The sequence below is a fragment of the Podarcis bocagei genome, assembly GCF_964188305.1.
Source record: "Podarcis bocagei genome assembly, chromosome: 7".
Classification (NCBI taxonomy): Eukaryota; Metazoa; Chordata; class Lepidosauria; order Squamata; family Lacertidae; genus Podarcis; species Podarcis bocagei.
The window spans coordinates 8,137,968-8,158,636 of record NC_138132.1 but is presented as its reverse complement, the minus strand read 5'-3'; the positions used below and the strand labels follow the sequence as shown (position 1 = coordinate 8,158,636).

Below are 20,669 nucleotides of genomic sequence, written 5' to 3'. Positions count from 1 at the left end.
GTTCTCCCCAACTACTCATCCCACACACCTGGGGGCTGGAAACTTGGAACAGACAATGAAATATTCTGTTTGTAAAAAAAAATACAAAATTGAGTTAGAAAAATGTTTCCCCAAGTTCAATTTAGTAGCACAGGAAGCTGCCTAATATAGACCATTAGTCGATCTACTTCAGTGCTGGCAGAAGCTCTCCGGGGTTTTTAGACTGGATACAGTCTCCTACTTGGGAGATGCCAGGGACTGAGCAAAGGACTTTCTCCATTCAGATCAGATGCTCCAGCACTGAGCTGCAGCCATTTCCTTTTGCCTCTTAAGTTGAACACTGTAACTCTTCATAAAACATGACACTTTGGGGCTGTTCTTCCTGTAACCCCCTGCTTACTGAGGCTAACGGGATTTGCAGTCTGAACCATCTGGGAGGCCGCCAGGTTGAGGAAAGCTAGGATTGTTCCTAAACCCCAAAGCTGTCTCCCCATATTATTTCAGCCTGCTTGTTGTGCTGTGCCTGGTATCTGTTCCTCTCTATTGTGTGTGCATCTCTTCCTCTCCCTATGTCAGCATGAGCTCATTCCTTAGGCCCAGCTGGCTTCCTCCCAGCCCCCAGGTGAAACCCTAACCCTCTCCAGCCTCTGAAAGTGACATTGTCTTGCTTTGATACAGGGCAAACCTTTTACCGCCTAGTGCGTCCTACGAGCGGTGTCTTACGGGGCTGCAGCGTTGCTTAAAAACAAATTTACTTAAAGTATCGGTTACCCCCTAGGGGCAGGCAATCAGTCGACGGGGCACAGCAGCACAAACCTGCTGCTACACTGGGGAATTTTATACAGGGACAGATGGGCGAATCGTCAGAAGGTGCCTGGCAGGAAAAAGGAAAAAAAAACAGGCTATTTGGGGTGCCCCGTACTTTATTTCAGCATGGTAGATACGGAGGAAGGGATTTGAGAAAAGATTTCAGGTTCATAGGCACTGCATTGAACGAGGAGTGCAGAGGCCCATCAGATTAAGAAAGACTTGGGATATTGCTCAGGTCTTAAAAACTAACCACTGCTCCCTGAAGATGAAACACAAAATGTGCACCTCGGAATTTTGAAGGTCAGTGGGGGAACTGTTAACAAGCTGGAAGTGTTAATTAATTACATGTCTGAATCTGGTGAATTTTGGAATTCACAGGTGAGCGCTGATGGTTCCAGGTTTTTTCTTACATGTCTGAATAATGGATGTGCTTTCTGGGTGTAACAGTCCAGTAAATGCTAACTGCTGAATTTTGAAACTTTCCAAAGCTCATCCATTAAGTCAGCCCCACTACTCCATTCTAACGCCCCAACTCAGATTCTGCACCCGAAGCCATGAAGGGCGGGTGGTGGTGGTGGTTTGTGACGAGAGCATGATTTGAGCTGCTTGTAATAATAATATAATAATTTATTATTTATACCCCGCCCATCTGGCTGGGCCTCCCCAGCCACTCTGGGCGGCTTCCATAGAAACCAAAAATACAGTAAAATATCACACGTTGAAAACTTCCCTGGACAGGGCTGCCTTAAGATGTCTTCTGGATGTCAGGTAGTTGTTTATCGCTTTGACATCTTTGTCACGCTTTGACCACTTATCACTCAAGAGCCTTCTGCATAGGGGAAAAAGGTGGTACTTGTACAGGAGGAAATGGTAGCTGGAGTCTGGGAGCAACAACTGGCTCCTCCACAATCAGGACATTTCTATTGAAAGACTCGAGGTGGGATAAATAGAGTCACCAACTTGTTTCCTATCCAGCCGCTGATGAAACTCTGGCTGTGCCTACTTACTTTCAGCAGTGCCCCTCAGGTGTTCAGAGTGGTCTTTGGCAATCACTCATAGCCGAGTAAGATTGTCTTCCAAAAACACGGCTTTAACAGTGAGTCCGTAAGTGACTGGAGGCCAATTCTGGATCCACACATGCTTCCACCGTGGGGACACAGGTTTCCGGGCAGGAGTTGATCACGGCGAGAGTTTGTCAAACGTGCCTTCCTCTTAGCACGTTTCTCCCTTTCATCCTGAACTCAAATGTCTTCAAAGTCCATGACACCTTTGGTAAAGGCTGTTCTCCTATGGAGCACTCGCAGGCCAGTGTTTCCCAGTTGTCGGTGTTTACACTACATTTTTTTATATTTGCCTTGAGAGAACCTCTTTTGCTGACCACCAGGATTACGCTTTCCATTTTTAAGTTCGGAATAGTTTCGCTTTGGAAGACGATCATCAGGCATCCGCACAACATGACCAGTCCAACGAGGTTGATGTTGAAGAATCATTGCTTCGACATTGCTGATCTTTGCTTCTTCCAGTACACTGGCATTAGTTCGCCTGTCTCCCTAAGTGTAAAATTTTTTGGAGACACCATTGATGGAATCTTTCGAGGAGTTGGAGATGGCGTTTACAAGTGGCCCGTGTTTCACAAGCATACAGTATGCATCATGGAACAAGTGCACTCTGGGCTTGTAAGCAGGTTGTGGGTGGGGACGGCCAAAGGGGAAACCACCCTGACTGCAGTTTCAAAGTGGCCCTCCAGGAAATATATCTGATATGGAGATGGTATAAGTTACTTCTGCACATCTATGGAAATTGGTGATTAGCAGACTTCCTGCAAATGATCTTGGGCGTAAGGCAATGGATACCTTTCTCAACAGCATGTTGACTCCTGCTTTGCAAGGTGTGAATTGGCCCATAGTGAATAAGCCTTCCGGAAGTGTTTCAGAGTCCCCTGTTAAAGCAAGAGGCTCTGGCCAATATCTCTTTTCTCTTCCCCCGACATCCCACCCCCTCCCCCAGCCAGCCCGGCCATCCATCCATCCAGGCAGGCAAGGAGATCCAGCTCAATATTGCAGCTCGGGTTTAGCGCAGGACGAGGCTCCAATTTCGACAAGTCAGAGGTTTCTGCAGAGGCGACAACTGATGTTCAGGAAACGGGGAGACAGTGGAGTCCTGATGATTAATTCAGGACAAAAGGGAGAGGAGGCTGATAAGGGGAAGCTTGAGAACTGCCAGGTCCTGGCTGGACCCATCGCTACCTCTCGCCAGCTTGAAGTCCAAAGCACTGGAGAAGACCATAAGAAGAGGGTCAGGCCAGTGGCCTCATCCTGTTCTCAGGTGGCCAAGCAGATGCCTCTGGGGACCCTGAGCACAAGACGAGCCTCTCAGCTTGTAGTCCCCGGAGACTAGTACTGAGAAGCATCACTGTCTCTGAAAATGCAGGCGCAGCACAGCCATTGCGACTGTTGTTTAGTCGTTTAGTCATGTCCGACTCTTTGTGACCCCCTGGACCAGAGCACGCCAGGCACTCCTGTCTTCCACTGCCTCCCGCAGTTTGGTCAAACTCATGCTGGTAGCTTCGAGAACACTGTCTAACCATCTTGTCCTCTGTCATCCCCTTCTCCTTGTGCCCTCCATCTTTCCCAACATCAGGGTCTTTTCCAGGGAGTCGTCTCTTCTCATCAGGTGGCCAAAGTATTGGAGCCTCAGCTTCAGGATCTGTCCTTCCAGTGAGCACTCAGGGCTGATTTCCTTAGTAGCCACCAATAGACCTCTCTTCCTCCATGAATTTATTGAATCCTCTTTTAAAGCCGTCCTAGTTGGCGGCCGTCGCTGCCTCTCGCAGGGGCAAATTCCATAATTTAACTCTGTGCAGCATGAGGGAGAACTTCCTTTTATTTGTCCTGAGTCTTCCAACCTTCAGTTTGGATGTCCCTGAGTTCTAGAATTATGAGAGAGAGAGAAACCTCTGCCTGCTTTCGCCGTGCCATGCGTAGTTTTTATACACTTAAGCAGAGGTTGTATACCTGAAGGAGCATCTCCACCCCCATCATTCTGCCCGGACACTGAGGTCCAGCGCTGAAGGCCTTCTGGCGGTTTCCTCGCTGCGAGAAGTGAGGTAACAGGGAAACAGGCAGAGGGCCTTCTCAGTAGTGGCGCCTGCCCTGTGGAACGCCCTCCCAGCAGATGTCAAGGCAATAAACACCTATTTTACTTTTAAAAGACAATGCTGTATTGCTTTAATATTTGGTTGGAAGCTGCCCAGAGTGGCTGGGGAAACCCAGCCAGATGGGCAGGGTATAAATAAATTATTATTATTATTATTATTATTATTATTATTATTATTATTATTATTATTATTATTATTATTTATACCCCACCCATCTGACCGGGTTTTCCCAGCCACTCTAGCCGGCTTCCAACAAAATATTAAAATACAATAATCTATTAAACATTAAAAGCTTCCCTAAACAAAGCTGCCTTCAGGTGTCTTCTAAAAGCCAGAGAGTTGTTTATTTCCTTGACATCTGATGGGAGGGCCTTCCACAGGGCGGGTGCCACTACCAAGAAGGCCCTCTGCCTGGTTCCCTGTAACTTCGCTTCTCGCAATGAGGGAACCGCCAGAAGGCCCTTGGCACTGGATCTCAGTGTCCGGGCTGAACGATGGGAGTGGAGACGCTCCTTCAGGTATACTGGACCGAGGCCGTTTAGGGCTTTAAAGGTCAACACCAACACTTTGAATTGTGCTCGGAAACGTACTGGGAGCCAGTGTAGTTCTTTCAGGACTGGTATTATACGGTCTCTTGTAGTTTCCGGATCACCTTCAAAGGTAGCCTCAAGTAGAGCGCATTGCAGTAGTCCAAACAGGAGATAACTAGAGCATGCACCACTTTGGCAAGACTGAATTTGGGACTGGAAAAATTAGAAACCAAGAGAATCTGAAATTGACAGGTTTGCACAGCCCCATTCTGGACAGCATTTCAACAGCATACACAGGGAAATGTTTTGATTCCTCACTCCATCTGAGTCTAGCTGGTTCTTTGCTTTCTCTCTTCAGGAAATAAAAGTGGCGATGGGCAGCATAGGATGGGGCACGGGGACTTCAATGTGTGCGAAGTCTTGGAGCACCCTCTTGTGGAGAACGTAGATACCAAATCTCATGCAGCAACCGGTTTATAAAACTAATGAAAGGTGGGAAAGGAGCAGGTGCCATTCCCCACCTCCCCATAATCCTAGCCGCCCCCCCCCCCAGCACAAAATCAATGGACTTGTCCAGTTAAAACGATGTCAGATGGAAGACCTTCCCACAGCACACAATTCATATTCTATGTACCAATAGCAAAACGTGTATATTCTGATGTAGCTGAAACAGCCCAACCTGTCCTCGAGGGGGAGAGGAACTTTGGAGAAACTTCCAAGCTTTGCATAAGTCTTTTGGGGAAGGGAAACCCTATGGTGGGGGAGGTTTAGAAACCCCAAAACACCCCACTGGCGTCCTAGCATGCCCAGGGGACATGGGATGCAACTGATTGTTGGGTAAGGGACATAATGGAACTAAGTGGAACGGAGTGTCCAGGAAAGGGTATGACTGGCCTGGCTGGAACCCTGACCTGGAGAGCTCTTAGGGATGGGAGGGGAATTGGAGTCACTTCACATTTAAAAGCAAGCTTGTACTTTCTGAAATGTGGACCGAAACCTAGCTGTCCTTTGAAATTTGCAGTTCTCTGAATTTTGCAATGCAAAAAGTCACGCAGCACAAAAATGCCCCTACCATAGTGTGCATATTAAGGCCCAGGTGAGCATCAAGGTTGTTCCAAAATGCGTTATATTGAGGGAAATCGCCTTGCAAAAATGTGTCTGTGAGGGAAAGGCGCATATGAAACGTGTACATGCAAGGGAAATTTTTCACCAAAATGCTGGTGAATTTTCGTGAGGACTTCTTAATGGAAAACACTAGCTGTTGTGGAAATGTAGAGAGCAGAATTTAAGGTGGGAAAGATTGGAAACGGAGTGAAATTCGACATCTTCGCCCATCTGTTACATTAGGAAGTTGTTACATCAGGAAGTTGTAGCAGAGGCTGGTCCATTAGGGTGAACGGAGGCACTGCCCCACCATTCTCAGCCACCCTCAGCCAACCCCCTACTTGCCTGCCTCCCTGTGTACAACCTGCTGTTGGCTCTAGCGCCACCTGCTGTCGGCCTCCTGCCTTGCAGCCCTGCCAGCCTCAAGCTGAGAATCTGCCTTCACTTCCCCGGCAAAGACAGATTCCGAAGAGGCACCTCCGAGACGTTGGAAGGCGTTATCCTGGAGGTGGAGAAGGCATCCGTGGCAGGGGAGGAGCAGATGCCCGAAAAGGCGCTCTCGAAGGCTTTCCGGAAGGATCTCATGCGGAAGACGTAGATGACCGGGTTGATGGCGGAGTTGGCATGGGAGAGGATGATGGAGGCCAGGATGAGCTGGTTCGGGATGGGGCAGGTGGGACAGAGCAGCATGACTGTGTTGAGAATGTGGACCGGGAGCCAGCAGACGGTGAAGAAAAAGAGGATGATGAACAGCGATGTGGCTGTCTGCAGCTCTTTGCGGACAATCATCCGCCGCCTCTCCTGGGCGCTGACGTCCACCTCCCCCTCGGCCACCTTGCGGATTTGCTGCTTGACCTCTAGGAAGATGCGCCCGTACAGGACCATCATGACCAGCAGAGGAGCCAGCATGCAGGCCATGAAGTTGAAGTAGACCATGTAGGTGTTTGTGATGATGTCGTTGAAGAGGCACTCCCCGCTGGCCGGCAAGGGCTTGTGCCAGCCCATCATGGGCAGTAGGCCGATCAGAAGAGCCAGCACCCAGGACGCCAAGATCACCAGGAGGGCGTTGAGGGGGCTCATCCAGGATTTGTACTGGAAAGGCTTGAGGATGGAGATATACCTCTCGACGGCGATGGCCAGCAGCCCGAAGACGGAGGCTTGCGTCAACACCAGCAGCATGCACAACATCAGGAGGCAGAGCTGCGACCGGTAGCGGGGCAAACCCAGGTCGGTAAATTGGGCAAAAGGGATGACCACCGCCCCAACCAAGACGTCTGCCACGGCCAGCGAGACGAGGAAGTAGTTTGTGACGACAGCCCGCAGCTTCCGGCTCTGTAGGACGACGGCGCAGATGAAGACGTTGCCCACGATGGAGAACAGCGCGATCAGGCTCTCGCTCAGCAAGTAGGGGACGTCCAGGGCCGGAGGCGACGTGGCGTTCACGGCTTGGAGGGGTTGCTGCTGCATGGAGGGCGGATGGTCATAGGCAGCCATTATGGAGCAGCAGCCATGTTGATGCTGTTAGGGAAAAGCTCTCCAGACTCCGGGGGTTGCTGGGCCCTTGTGAGTCCCGAGGAAGCCCAGGAGTCTGTGAAATGGGGCAGGGAAGGGGGGAAGAGTTCAGTCAATTGATAAATAGGTATTGCATACCCTCCAACATTTTACTGAGGAAAATAGGGACATCCTATCCAATAATAAAAAGGGACACAGGTGGCGCTGTGGGTTAAACCACAGAGCCTAGGGCTTGCCGATCAGAAGGTCGGCGGTTCGAATTCCTGCGACGGGGTGAGCTCCTGTTGCTCGGTCCCTGCTCCTGCCAACCTAGCAGTTTGAAAGCACGTCAAAGTGCAAGTAGATAAATAGGTACCGCTCCGACAGGAAGGTAAATGGCATTTCCGTGCGCTGCTCTGGTTCGCTAGAAGCTTAGTCATGCTGGCCACATGACCCGGAAGCTGTACACCGGCTCCCTCGGCCAGTAAAGCGAGATGAGCGCCACAACCCCAGAGTCATCCACGACTGGATCTAATGGTCAGGAGTCCCTTTACATTTACCTATCCAATAATAATAATAATAATAATAATAATAATAATAATAATAATAATAATAATAATAATACAGTGGTACTTCGGGGTAAGAACTTAATTCGTTCTGGAGGTCCATTCTTAACTTGAAACTGTTCTTAACCTGAGGTGCTACTTTAGCTAATGGGGCCTCCCACTGCCGCCGCCCCGCCAGAGCACGATTTCTGCTCTCATCCTGAGGCAAAGTTCTTAACCCGAAGTACTATTTCTGGGTTAGCGGAGTCTGTAACCTGAAGCATCTGTAACGTGAAGTGTCTGTAACCCGAGGTACCACTTTACAGTGTATGCATTTCTGTAGACAGAGCTGCACTTTGTACTTTTTTCTCTGCAAGGTAGAACTGCTATCAAACCACCACAGGTCTAGGATTGGTGTTGTGCATGGGTAGTCAAAATAAGGCCCGGGGGCCGGATCCGGCCCAACCGCCTTCTAAATCCGGCCCACGGACAGTCTGGGAATCAGCGTGTTTTTACATGATTAGAATATGAGTAGAAAACATTTGGCTTCTGAGATGCTCGAAAACCGAGGTTCACATGTAATTAATAATAATAATAATAATAATAATAATAATAATAATAATAATACACTGCCCTTCTGACTGGGTTGCCCCAGCCGCTCTGGGCATCTTCCAACATATATAAAAAGACAATCAAACATTAACATTTTAAAAACTCCCCTATACAGGGCATGTTCAGATGTCTGGTAAAGGTTGCATAGTTACTTATCTCCTTGGCTTGGGGATCGCATAACTCCATACCCTCCAACATTTCTCTGATGAAAATAGGGACATCCTAAGGAAAAGTGGGACATTTTGGAATCAAATCAGAAACCGGGACGGCTTCTGTAAATACGGCACTGTCCTTGGAAAACAGGGACACTTGGAGGGTCTGCTATTGCTGCATCTGCTACATATTTTGAAAGCTGTTCATGTTTCCTATGCATTTGAACACCCCTTAAGAGACCATAATCAAGTTTTGCAGGTTGGTTCTTGAGATCGAGAAGGAGGTTTGTCCTCTATGTTTTGGTGCCACTGTTAATCGATGTGGTGCTGGGCTGAACCTTTCAGAACCGCACTGATTTTTCACAATGCACTGATTTTTTTGGTTTATCAGCATTCCTGAGCAATGCCAGGTACTATATATTAGGGGCACCTCTCAAGATATTGTAACCAAGTTTTGCATGATGGTTCCTGAGGTCGAATAGCAGGTTTCTGTCTCTGCCTGGATACTGTCGGACACCATATCAAATCACGATGGCAGCCGGAACCTTTCAAAACTGCACCGATTTCTTTGTTTCTTTCTTTCTTAGAACTCCCGAGCGACAGCAGGAATGAGGCATGTTATCATTTACTTATTATATATTACTATCTGCCCTTCGTCAGAAGGTCTCAGGCTGGGTTACATTAATATAAAACACAACCTTTAAAACAGTTTACTTGCACTGACTGACCAAAACTTCTCTGATAAACCAGGACTCTGTTTTGCACCGAAGGCCCCTTAAAACTAGAGTCTTTGCGGCTGATTCTTCCGCTTCCACTCAGAAATTGCTTACAAATATATGACAGCGTTCCCAGATTGAATCCTTTTTCTGTACCTGTGGTTTTCCAGAATCTCCTCATTCAGGGAATGGCATCCTTTCCACATGGACTCATCTGCTGGGCGAGGTGTGAGAGAGACAGAGAATCTGCTCAGTGAAGAGGATTTAGGGGGAATGTTCTAAGCTGCACCCTCAATTCACGCCAGGCACTGATCATGGCATCATTGCTCCCCCAAAAATGCACCTCAAATGCTCTAGCTAGCAGAAAATTGCTAGTGGCCGACAAACATTATCACTGCCATTATTTATCTTCTCATTAAGGAAGCTGATACGTTTCCAGGAAACCCAAGGGGGTCCTGTCTGAAGAACACAGAAACTTGGAAAGATGTTTGGACTATTGGTCTATCTAGTTTGGTATGGTCTAAAAGCTATGGTTTTCCCAGTAGTGATGTATGGAAGTGAGAGTTGGACCATAAAGAAGGCTGATCGCCGAAGAATTGATGCTTTTGAATTATGGTGCTGGAGGAGACTCTTGAGAGTCCCATGGACTGCAAGAAGATCAAACCGATCTATTCTGAAGGAAATCAGTCCTGAGTGCTCACTGGAAGGACAGATCCTGAAGCCGAGGCTCCAATATTTTGGCCACCTCATGAGAAGCGAAGACTCCCTGGAAAAGACCCTGATGTTGGGAAAGATGGAGGGCACAAGGAGAAGGGGACGACAGAGGACGAGATGGTTGGATAGTGTTCTCGAAGCTACCAGCATGAGTTTGACCAAACTGTGGGAGGCAGTGGAAGACAGAAGTGCCTGGCATTCTATGGTCCATGGGGTCACGAAGAGTCGGACACGACTAAACGACTAAACAGCAACAACAATAGCACATTGAAAGTAGCAACCATGGATCTCACAGCTCTTTCCCAAGCATTGGCTGTGAAACCCTGTCCCACCAAAACTGCCTCGTGACCAGAGCCACATTCACATCATAAGTTTAGAGTGCTACGATACCACTTTAAATGGTCATGGCTTCCCCCAAGGAATTATGGGATGTGTAGTTTATTAAGGGTGCTGAGAGTTGTCAGGTGGCAATAGTTCCCAGAGTGGTTTAACAGGCAATTCTTCTTCCCATGGGGCTCTGGGAGTTGTAGCTCTGTGAGAGGAAGAGATACCTCTTAAGAGAGATGGGCGATATCTGGTTTTCAACATCGCAGTAAATTCTGATATATCACAATGTCCGAAAGAAGGATGGAGCTATGCAGAGGCACTGGCTGGCTTCATGTTTTTCCCCGCTTGGTGATTTTTGCACAGCGTCAACACAAACACACACCACGATTCACAGCATACTGCCAGGTCAAAAACTAGGAAACCAATATCATGGTATGAAGCATAGCTGTCAACCGTCCCTTATTTGGCGGGAAACTCCCTTATCCCAGCGCCATGTCCCGCTGCTATCCCTTATTGTTGATGTCCCTTAAATTTCCCGGGTTTCAAAGGAAGCAGCTCCTCTCCCTCCCTCCCTGACAGCCAGGGATGAGGGAGGCTCCAACTATGTTGCTTGGCTGCGTTGCTCACCCAATAAGGAGTCTAAGAACGACTGGGGGGTGGAGCTTGCATGCCTTGTGCTGATCAAATTGGCTGCATTGCCTGGGGACTTGCCTTTGCTCAGCGCTTCCCAGCGGAGAGGTGACGGTGGTTTTCCTTGAGGCTTTGTTTGGCTGCTGGCTGGGCTTTCTGCCTTTGGCTCGGAGGGGCTCAGAAGTTGAACATACCTGTGCCCGGAAAATCCCTTATTTTGGCTGCTGATCCCTTATTTTTGAGGCTGCTGGTCCCTTATTTTCAAATCTGTAAATTGACAGCTATGGTATGAACTCGAAACCGGTTTTGGATGATATATTGATACAGTGGTACCTCTGGAGCGCTGGTCGGATCCTAAGGTGTGTGTATCCAGAGGTGTCGTTTCTGCGCATGAGTGCGGTGCAATTTAGCGCTTCTGCGCATGCGGCAAAACCCGGAAAAATACTTCTGGGTTTGCTGTGCACATATCCCGAAGGATACGTAACCGGAGGTGAACATAAGTAGAGGTACCACTGTATATCGCCCAGCCCTACCTCCTAACAAGTCTCAACATCCTTAATGAACAAAAGCTCCTAGGATTCTTTGGGGGAAACTCGTGCATGTTTACAGCGCTGTGGTCTAAAGCACTGAGCCTCTTGGGCTTGCCGATCAGAAGGTCGGCGGTTCGAATCCCTGCAACGGGGTGAGCTCCCGTTGCTCGGTCCCTGCTCCTGCCGACCTAGCAGTTCAAAAGGACGCCAAAAAGTGCAAGTAGATAAATAGGTACCGCTCTGGTGGGAAGGTAAACAGTGTTTCCATGCACTGCTCTGGTTTCGCCAGAAGCAGCTTAGTCATGCTGGCCACATGACCTGGAAAAACTGCAGACAAACGCCGGCTCCTTCGGCCTGTAAAGCAAAATGAGCACCACAACCCCAGAGTCGTCTGCGACTGGACTTAACTGTCAGGGGTCCCTTTAGCTTTTTAGTGCTTTAAATAGGTGGCATGAAAGTGTCTCAGCTCAGCCCGTTTGTTCTTCTGCCTCTGTTTTGTCTATGCTGACTAGCCAGCAACACACAACTTATTTGTCAAGGGTCACATGGCTTCCTCCCAGGTTTCAGGACTGTTCTTTCATATACTTCCTCCAAATAGGATTGTAGAGTTGGAAGGGACCCTGAGTGTCATCGGAGCTCGAACCTGCAACCCTGGCGTTATCAGGATCAGGATCTAACCAACTGTCTCCAGCTTCAATCTGACGCAAATATTTTTGCCAACCACTCTTAAGACCTAAGAGGAGGACACGCACACAACCCCAAACCCAAACTAAATATTAGTTATGTATTTCACAAAAAAATCCGGGGCACAGATTTTCCCTCGAAAAGGAGGTAGTTGGATGTTCTGGGTTTTCCCCAGCATTTGGGTGGAAGGGAATTTTGTGGGGAGTAAAATAAGTCGCATTTCCAAAGCCTGCTTCAAGGCACAACCACCAGTCCTCGCATTCCCCCGCCCTCAGTGTGTTGCCAGGTGTTTGGGGCAAAGGCCCATGGCACAAGTTGGCACAATAGTTCCATATGCTAATTTGTATGTCAGGCTGCCTGTTGGAAATGAAAGGGGTGGCCGGCCGATCTCTCGCCTGCAATGCCCTTTGCGATGCACGCAGCTGCTTTTCCCGCAGAGTAAAAATAATATTTTTTAAAGGGCACCCCCCCCAAGACCACCCTTTAACCCTTGCATCTCCCCCCACCGTTTACCCGGCCACACTTTTAATTAACAGCTTCCCCTCACTGTTTGCTAACTCCTCCGCACCGACGATGATCTCTGGGTCCAGCACCAACAAGTACAAATCGGGCAACATTATTTTTAGTTTCCCAAGCGTTAAAGAGGCCAAGCTAGGAGTGATAAAGGGGGGATTTAGATCTCCGGGCAGTTGAGATAGCAAAGCCTAGTTCAGGTCTTAATACGGGGTCAGCAAACTTTTTCAGCAGGGGGCCGGTCCACTGTCCCTCAGACCTTGTTGGGGGTCGGACTATATTTTTTTTGGGGGGGAAATGAACAAATTCCTATGCCCCACAAATATCCCAGGGATGCATTTTACATAAAAGCACATATTCTACTCATGTAAAAACACCAGGCAGGCCCCACAAATAACCCAGAGATGCATTTTAAATAAAAAGGCATATTCTACTCATGTAAAAACACACTGATTTCCGGACCGTCCGCAGGCCGGATTTAGAAGGCGATTGGTCCGGATCCGGCCCCCAGGTCTTAGTTTGCCTACCCATGTCTTAAAAGTTTTCTTTCTTTCATTGATGAAGCAAAAGGGATCTCTGACTCACCCACAGATCTCTGTCCCTGGACCGGCTGCTATTGAAAAGATCAAGATTGGGGTGGGGTGGGAAAAGCAAGCTCACAGGCCACCCCCAAAGCGTTTCCACAACCTGTGCTGCCTGTTCCGTCTGCGTCTCTGTCCTTTTTTTTGTGGCGCCCGTGTTGTGATGATTACAAAAGTCAGATCTGATAAGTAGCGGTTGGCATACAAAAGCACCTGTATTTTCCACGGAAAGGGATGGGCAGGCGCCCGGGCAGCCTGGCTCCGTGGCAGAACATCTGCTTTGCATGCAGAAGGTTCCGGGTTCAATCCCCGGGTTCTCCAGGGATCCGGCGGATCTGTCAGTCCCGGGTTCCCGCTGTTGCTTGTTTCCCCCCAACTCTTCCATGCAGTTCTTTGTGATTCTGCAAATCCGGAGGGGAGTCCCTAAGGCGGTGGGATGGCGCCTCGTATCATCACCATCATTTTTAATTTGTATACCGTCTTTCTATCTTACAATACTCAAGGTGGTTTACAAGCCGAAGGAACAAAAAATGTACATCTTATAACAATCTAACGCAATACACAAATGTGATAATAAAACCTAACTTTAAAATAGGCAACCTGCATCAAAAAAGTAACATTCAACAATCATTAAAGGTAAAGGGACCCCTGACCATTAGGTCCAGTCGTGGCCGACTCTGGGGTTGCGGCGCTCATCTCGCTTTATTGGCCAAGGGAGCCGGCGTACAGCTTCCGGGTCATGTGGCCAGCATGACTAAGCCGCTTCTGGCGAACCGGAAGCAGCGGAGCAGCGCACGGAAACGCCATTTACCTTCCCGCCGGAGCGGTACCTATTTATCTACTTGCACTGGCGTGCTTTCGAAATGCTAGGTTGGCAGGAGCAGGGACCGAGCAACGGGAGCTCACCCCATCGCGGGGATTTGAACCGCTGACCTTCTGATCGGCAAGTCCTAGGCTCTGTGGTTTAACCCACAGCGCCACCCGAATCCCTCAACAATCATTAGACTAGTAGAAAATAATAATAAAGGTAAAGGTACCCCTGCCCGTACGGGCCAGTCTTGACAGACTCTAGTGTTGTGCACCCATCTCACTTAAGAGGCCGGGGACCAGCGCTGTCCGGAGACACTTCCGGGTCACGTGGCCAGCGTGACAAGCTGCATCTGGCGAGCCAGCGCAGCACACGGAAACGCCGTTTACCTTCCCGCTGGTAAGCGGTCCCTATTTATCTACTTGCACCCGGGGGTGCTTTCGAACTGCTAGGTTGGCAGGCGCTGGGACCGAGCGACGGGAGCACACCCCGCCGCGGGGATTCGAACCGCCGACCTTTCGATTGGCAAGTCCTAGGCACTGAGGCTTTTACCCACAGCGCCACCCGCGTCCCAAAATAATAATATCAACATATAAAAGTTAAACAGAAATCCACTCAACAGTTACAATAAATAATATCTAAACTATAAAGCAACGGCAAGCCACAGTACATAAAACAATACAATACACATTGAGAAGAAGAGACTAGAGGGTGGAGCAAGGCAGGTGGAAAGAGGCCTTGCCTGATGGAGTCTCTCCCCTCACAGTTCTTCCTCCTTCCGGTAACTACGGCAGCCAAGCTCGGGCCAAACGTCTTGCTCTGCTTCCCTTTGAACCAGCAAGGCTGAGCAGGGGGATCCTGTCGTCTGGGCAGCCCAGAACCTCCATTAACACTGCCCAGGCTTGCACCCCAGCAGTGATGCTCATACAGTGGTTTGACTTCAGCGCCACTGGCAGCTAGACTGATGACTGGGAGCAACCGCTGAGACCACATAACACCTGTCTTGAAAGACTCCTAGTAAGTTTCCGGGCACAATTCAAAGTGTTGGCGCTGACCTTAAAAGCCCTCAACGGCCTCAAAGGCCCAGTATACCTGAAGGAGCATCTCCACCCCCATCGTTCTGCTCGGACACTGAGGTCCAGCTCCGAGGGCCTTCTGGCGGTTCCCTCACTGTGAGAAGCCAGGTTACAGGGAACCAGGCAGAGGGCCTTCTTGGTGGTGGCACCTGCCCTGTGGAACACCCTCCCACCAGATGTCAAGGAAATAAACAACTATCTGATTTTTAGAAGACATCTGAAGGCAGCCCTGTTTAGGGAAGCTTTTAATGTTTAATAGATTGTTGTATTTTAATATTTTGTTGGAAGCCGCCAAGAGATAATTTCGTCAGGCATCACAGTGGGCACCGCAGAAGAGGAGAATCGCCAGCTTTTTCTTCTTCCGGGGCTCTCTTGCCTTAAGCAGCGGCTGTGCACAATGAGTGAACAGATCAACCTTTTCTCCTTGCAGGGAGATCTAATGAAAGGTAAATCATCACCTGCCAAAAAAAGAGAGAAAAAGTCTCGTTTGCTGGCTCTACCTAGGTTTTAGCAGCACAGGAGCCCTGCAAGATATAAAGAGTTGGCCACACCTAGCACGGCGCCTGTGCCGAATTAGGAACAACACGTCAGTTTATTCTCTGCATCTGGGTCAGCAAACAAGTCTCCTCTAATTTGCTTTATTTTTAAAGTTATTTACTTTTACGTCAAACGAGCCTATAAATCTCTTATCTGGGACCATGTCTGATGTAGAAGAAGGGGGGGGGGGCACCCAAACCATTGAGAGAGGCCTTTTATCAAATGGACGGCTCATTAAACTCGTTACGCTTCTAAAAGTGATGAAGAGAGCCGAGAACAGCTGTGGATACAGTCTGGACAAATAAATACACATTAATAGGAGGTGGGAGCCCGGCCTGATTTCATGTCCGCAAAAGAGGAAGATCGGTGGGTTTCTGTGAGGAAACGTAGAGGATTGGATTTGTTTCTCTCTCTCGGTTGTGTAATCTATGTTCTGGGAAAACTGTGTTTTGTATTGCCTTGGTGATAAACATAAATATTGATTGAATGAAACCTTGGCAGAGAGGCATAATCTCTCACCATAGTGCCTTTTATTCCTGGACTTGCTATAATAATGATTTTTATAATAATTTTAATAAAAAATTCCTTCCAGTAGCACCTTAAAGACCAACTAAGTTAGTTCTTGGTATGAGCTTTCGTGTGCATGCACACTTCTTCAGATACACTTCAGATACATTCAGTGTGTATCTGAAGAAGTGTGCATGCACACGAAAGCTCATACCAAGAACTAACTTAGTTGGTCTTTAAGGTGCTACTGGAAGGAATTTTTTATTTTGACTATGGCAGACCAACATGGCTACCTATCTGTAACTATAATAATTTTATTATTCCTACTCTGCCCATCTGGGCTATCATCACAATCATCATAAATTTACTGCATTTATATCCAACTTTTACTGCAAGGAGCTCAAGGTGGCTGGCGGGCATGGTTCTCCGCCTCCTCATTTCATGCCCACAACAGCCCTGTGAGGTAGTTTTGATGTAGGCCCAAGGCCATCCAATGAGCTGCATGGCCAAGCGGGGATTCGAACCCTGCTCTCCCAGGTCCTAGTCCGACCCTCTAACCACTGTGCCACACAGCCTTATAAATTTCCACCTCACCGTTTAGCTCAAAGAATTCTCAAGATGGCAGAGATGTAGACAGATAGATGTTTATTTTTTTATTGAATTTATATACCGCCCTATACCTGGAGGTCTCAGGGCAGCTCATAGAAAAAAAACAAAATATAAAGCCACAAAATATAGAATCAAATATAAAAAAACAACCCAATAGGAAGGCTTTTGTTGTTATGGACTGCTGTGTGTGCCTGCCTGTTCAATTTTAAGCTGTGTTTGTCTATTATTTTCTATTAGTCTGAATCTTCTTTCTCTCCAAGGTGGAATGCAAACCGATCAGTTAGATAATGTGGGTTCTTTACTAAGCCTTCATTCTGATTTGCTTGCAGGAAGGCTAGACGATGCTGTGTCAAAGCATCATCCCACACTTTCTAGTGCATTTCCAGGGGCCGCATTCTGTCCTGGGCAATGTTTCAGGGGCCGCATCCTGGTGGTGGGCGGAGCCAGCATCAAACACAAGCGGAAGAGCAATTCAATGTTAAACATCGCCTTTGTACATGGGTAGGCAAACTAAGGCCCGGGGGCCGAATCCGGACCAATCGCCTTCTAAATCCAGCCCGTGGATGATCTGGGAATCATCGTGTTTTTACATGAGTGGAATGTGTGCTTTTATTTAAAATGCATCTCTGGGTTATTTGTGGGGCATAGGAATTCGTTCATTATTTTTTTTCAAAATATAGTCCGGCCCCCCACAAGGTCTGAGGTACAGTGGACCGGCCCCCTGCCGAAAAAGTTTGCTGATCCCTGCCTTTGTTCCTGCAGATATTCACCCCCCCACCCCCCTTGATCTCTACCCTCTATGCAGGCCCAAAACCAAAGTTTTAGGACACATTTCAGCCAGGCAGAAGCAGGGGAGACAAAGACTGTGGGAGATAAGAGTCCGGAGGGCCAGCATGCAAGGCATGGAGGGCCGCATCCGGGCTGTGGGCCTGAGGATCCCCAATCCTCTTAAAACACAAATAAACATTGTAAAATATAGGGATAAATGGATCTGAAATGAAAAGGGGGGGGGCAGAGAAGTCTTCGCTGGCCTGGTGCCCTCTGGATGTTTTGGACTACAACTCCCATCAGCCCCAGCGATGGGAATGCTGGGGGCTGATGGGAGTTGTAGTCCAAAACATCCAGAGGCCACCAGGTTGGCAGAAGCCAAAGGAAGGCTTTCACAGGACAGATGCCACCTTGCCAAATGCATAAATAGTTGACTCTCCCCTGGAATATAGGGAAAATGGCTATATTTCCCCCTTCGAATGCCCACATTTAAAGAGTCCCGCTTATCTTGCCTCTGGCACTCACTGAAAACTTAAAATTGTAAGGTTACTTACTAAATAAATAGGAATATGTTAACAGCAACAACCTCTAAAGGGGCCTGTTTCTTTGATGATGAAAAACTGGTGGATGCCACACGGCTGCATTTGCGCAAATCATTTTCCCTGAAGGCCAGAGGGCCTGGGATGTAATGTCGGCTTTAGGAACATTTTATCCCCGCTGCCTCGGCCCAGATTAACGGTGTAGCTAAACACTCTCCAGATAAGGTGGGCCTCACATCTGCTAGCTTTCCCAGAGAAGCGTGTGCTAGAAAGAAAAATAATTAAATGGGTGTGTCCTGCTTCGATGTAATTCAGATTAACCTTTCCTGTTAGTAGCTGTTTTAAGGAGAATGCATCGGGGCTTTTCCCCACATCCCTCCAAGCAAACAGCCCCAATTTCCACAGCCCGTCAATCTCACTTCTCTAGGGGCAACTGATGGTGGGAGAGGGCAACTGAGACTCCTCAGGCAGGGCAGATTTGGCCCTGGGGATTCCAGGCTGCTGGTCCTCACTGAATTAATAATACAGTGGTGCCCCGCAAGACGAATGCCTCGCAAGACGGAAAACTCGCTAGACGAAAGAGTTTTCCATTTTGGAGGTGCTTCGCAAAACGAATTTCCTATGGGCTTGCTTCGCAAGACGACAATGTCTTGCGAGTTCCTGCTGGGTTTTTTCCCTTTTCCTCCCCTTTTTCTAAGCCGCTAAGCCGCTTATCAGCTGATCCGATCAGCAGATAAGCAGCTAAAAGCCGCTAATAGCGCTAATCCGCTAATCCGTCAATGGGCTTGCTTCGCAAGACGAAAAAACAAGACGAAAAAACCGCTAGACGAAGAGAATCACAGAACGGATTCTTTTCGTCTTGCAAGGCACCACTGTAATAAATAATAATAAATAATAAAACTTTATTTATATCCCATCCTTCCCAGCCGAAGCCAGGCTCAGAGCGGCTAACAACAGTCAAATAACACAACATTCTAAAATCAGTTACAGATAGGTAGCCGTGTTGGTCTGCCATAGTCAAAATAAAAAAATTCCTTCCAGTAGCACCTTAAAGACCAACTAAGTTAGTTCTTGGTATGAGCTTTCGTGTGCATGTGCAGGTATCTGAAGAAGTGTGCATGCACACGAAAGCTCATACCAAGAACTAACTTAGTTGGTCTTTAAGGTGCTACTGGAAGGAATTTTTTTATTTATTCTAAAATCATTTCATTATAAAATCATTTATAATAAAATTACTATCATGGTCCCACAGTATGAAATATCAGGAACCCTATGACCAGCAGGTGAGGCCTTCTTGGTGCTCCTGCCTCCAGTGGGGGGCTGATCGGTTGGTGTGTTGAGCTGTGATGGGGCCTTCTCAGTGGTGGTTCCCCATTTGTTGAATTTCCTCTGTGGCGAAGTGCGCCTGCCATTTTCATTGACGATTTTCATGGGGAATTTGGGAACATCCCTGTTCACTCAAGCATTGGGTGGCTTGAAGATAATGTTCCTGGGAACCCTGAAACCAGTGGTTGAGAAAACGTGATGATTTTTATCTGAGTTTCCCGTGTTGCAGGGGGTTGGACTAGATGACCCTTGGGGGCACTTCCAGCTCTACAACGCTATGATTTTATGATTAGTAGTATATATTTATTTAAACCCCGCCTTTCTCCTTGACAGCATCTCAAACCAACTAACAGATAAAAATAGGAACAGCTAAAGTATGTTGGGGTTAATTGTTACAAAAACGATTAAACATTAAAAGAATTAAAACTAACTCTTCATCTAATATATTAAAACCCTACAAACCAGCACAACACCAGCCCTTTCATTAAAAGCAGTCAGTTCCCCAAAGCCTGCTGGAATAAGAAAGTATTTACCTGCTGGCAGAAGGACAGCAAGGAGGGAGCCAGTCTAACTTCTTGAGGCAGAGAGTTCCAAAGTCTTGGAGCAGCCACCAAGAAGGCCCTGTCCCATCTCCCCACCAAGTGTGCCTGTCAGGGTGGCGGGACTGAGAGAAGGGCCTCCCCTAAAGATCTTGTACGAGGGGATGCCATTTTTGTTATTGATAGGTTATTGATAGGTTTGCTGCTTGGACTGCTTTGGGAGGAGGGTAGCTTGTAAATTCTATTGTTGTTAACTACAGAGATTTTTTAAATACTGGATAGAATCTGTATATCTGCACTTTCCAGAAACAGGCTGAATATTTTTTTTCGAGCTGGGAAATGGATCTTTACCGCAAACATCCAATTGTTAGGCTTTTAGCCCTGTTTTAAACATATGTGTTGTTGTTTTTTGCACTTTAAACGGGTTTTTAATTATCCTATATTGTATGTGAACCCCCTTGAGACGGTGGTTTGGCAGGTGATTAATAAAACGATAATCGTCACACCCACTAGGATTTGTATTTTCTTTCTTTCTTTCTTTCTTTCTTTCTTTCTTTCTTTCTTTCTTGGGATTTGTGTGTGGAGACAAGCATATGAGGCAACATGTGAAGCTTTCCCCTGGCGATAAAAAGGGAGCAACAGGCTTCGGCTGTCGCGCCACAAGGCACAGCAACAAGACCGGCGTACTTTCAAAAAATAAAGAAATAAAGAAGTTGCCAGCCTGGCTTGTTCTCACTTGCTCCAGCGAGTGAGGGCAAAGGGAAGCGCTTCCGTTGCCTTCACCGGAGGCAACTGGGCATGCGTCAAAGGTCGGCGCATGCTCTGTGGCGCTCACTGAAGGCGGGGGGGATTTTTGAAGAGAAGCTTCCCACCCTCTCTTCCCTC

General features: G+C 47.8%; 1 pseudogene across 1 annotated transcript; it reads right to left on the bottom strand.

The window, feature by feature from the left end:
- Positions 1-5,548: 5,548 nt before the first annotated feature.
- On the bottom strand, positions 5,549-13,362 carry LOC308590478 (adenosine receptor A1 pseudogene; annotated as a pseudogene). Its single transcript, XR_014013545.1, has 2 exons — positions 13,080-13,362; positions 5,549-7,168 (listed from the first exon to the last, which is right to left on the bottom strand). The product of XR_014013545.1 is annotated as an adenosine receptor A1 pseudogene (transcript).
- Positions 13,363-20,669: the final 7,307 nt, after the last annotated feature.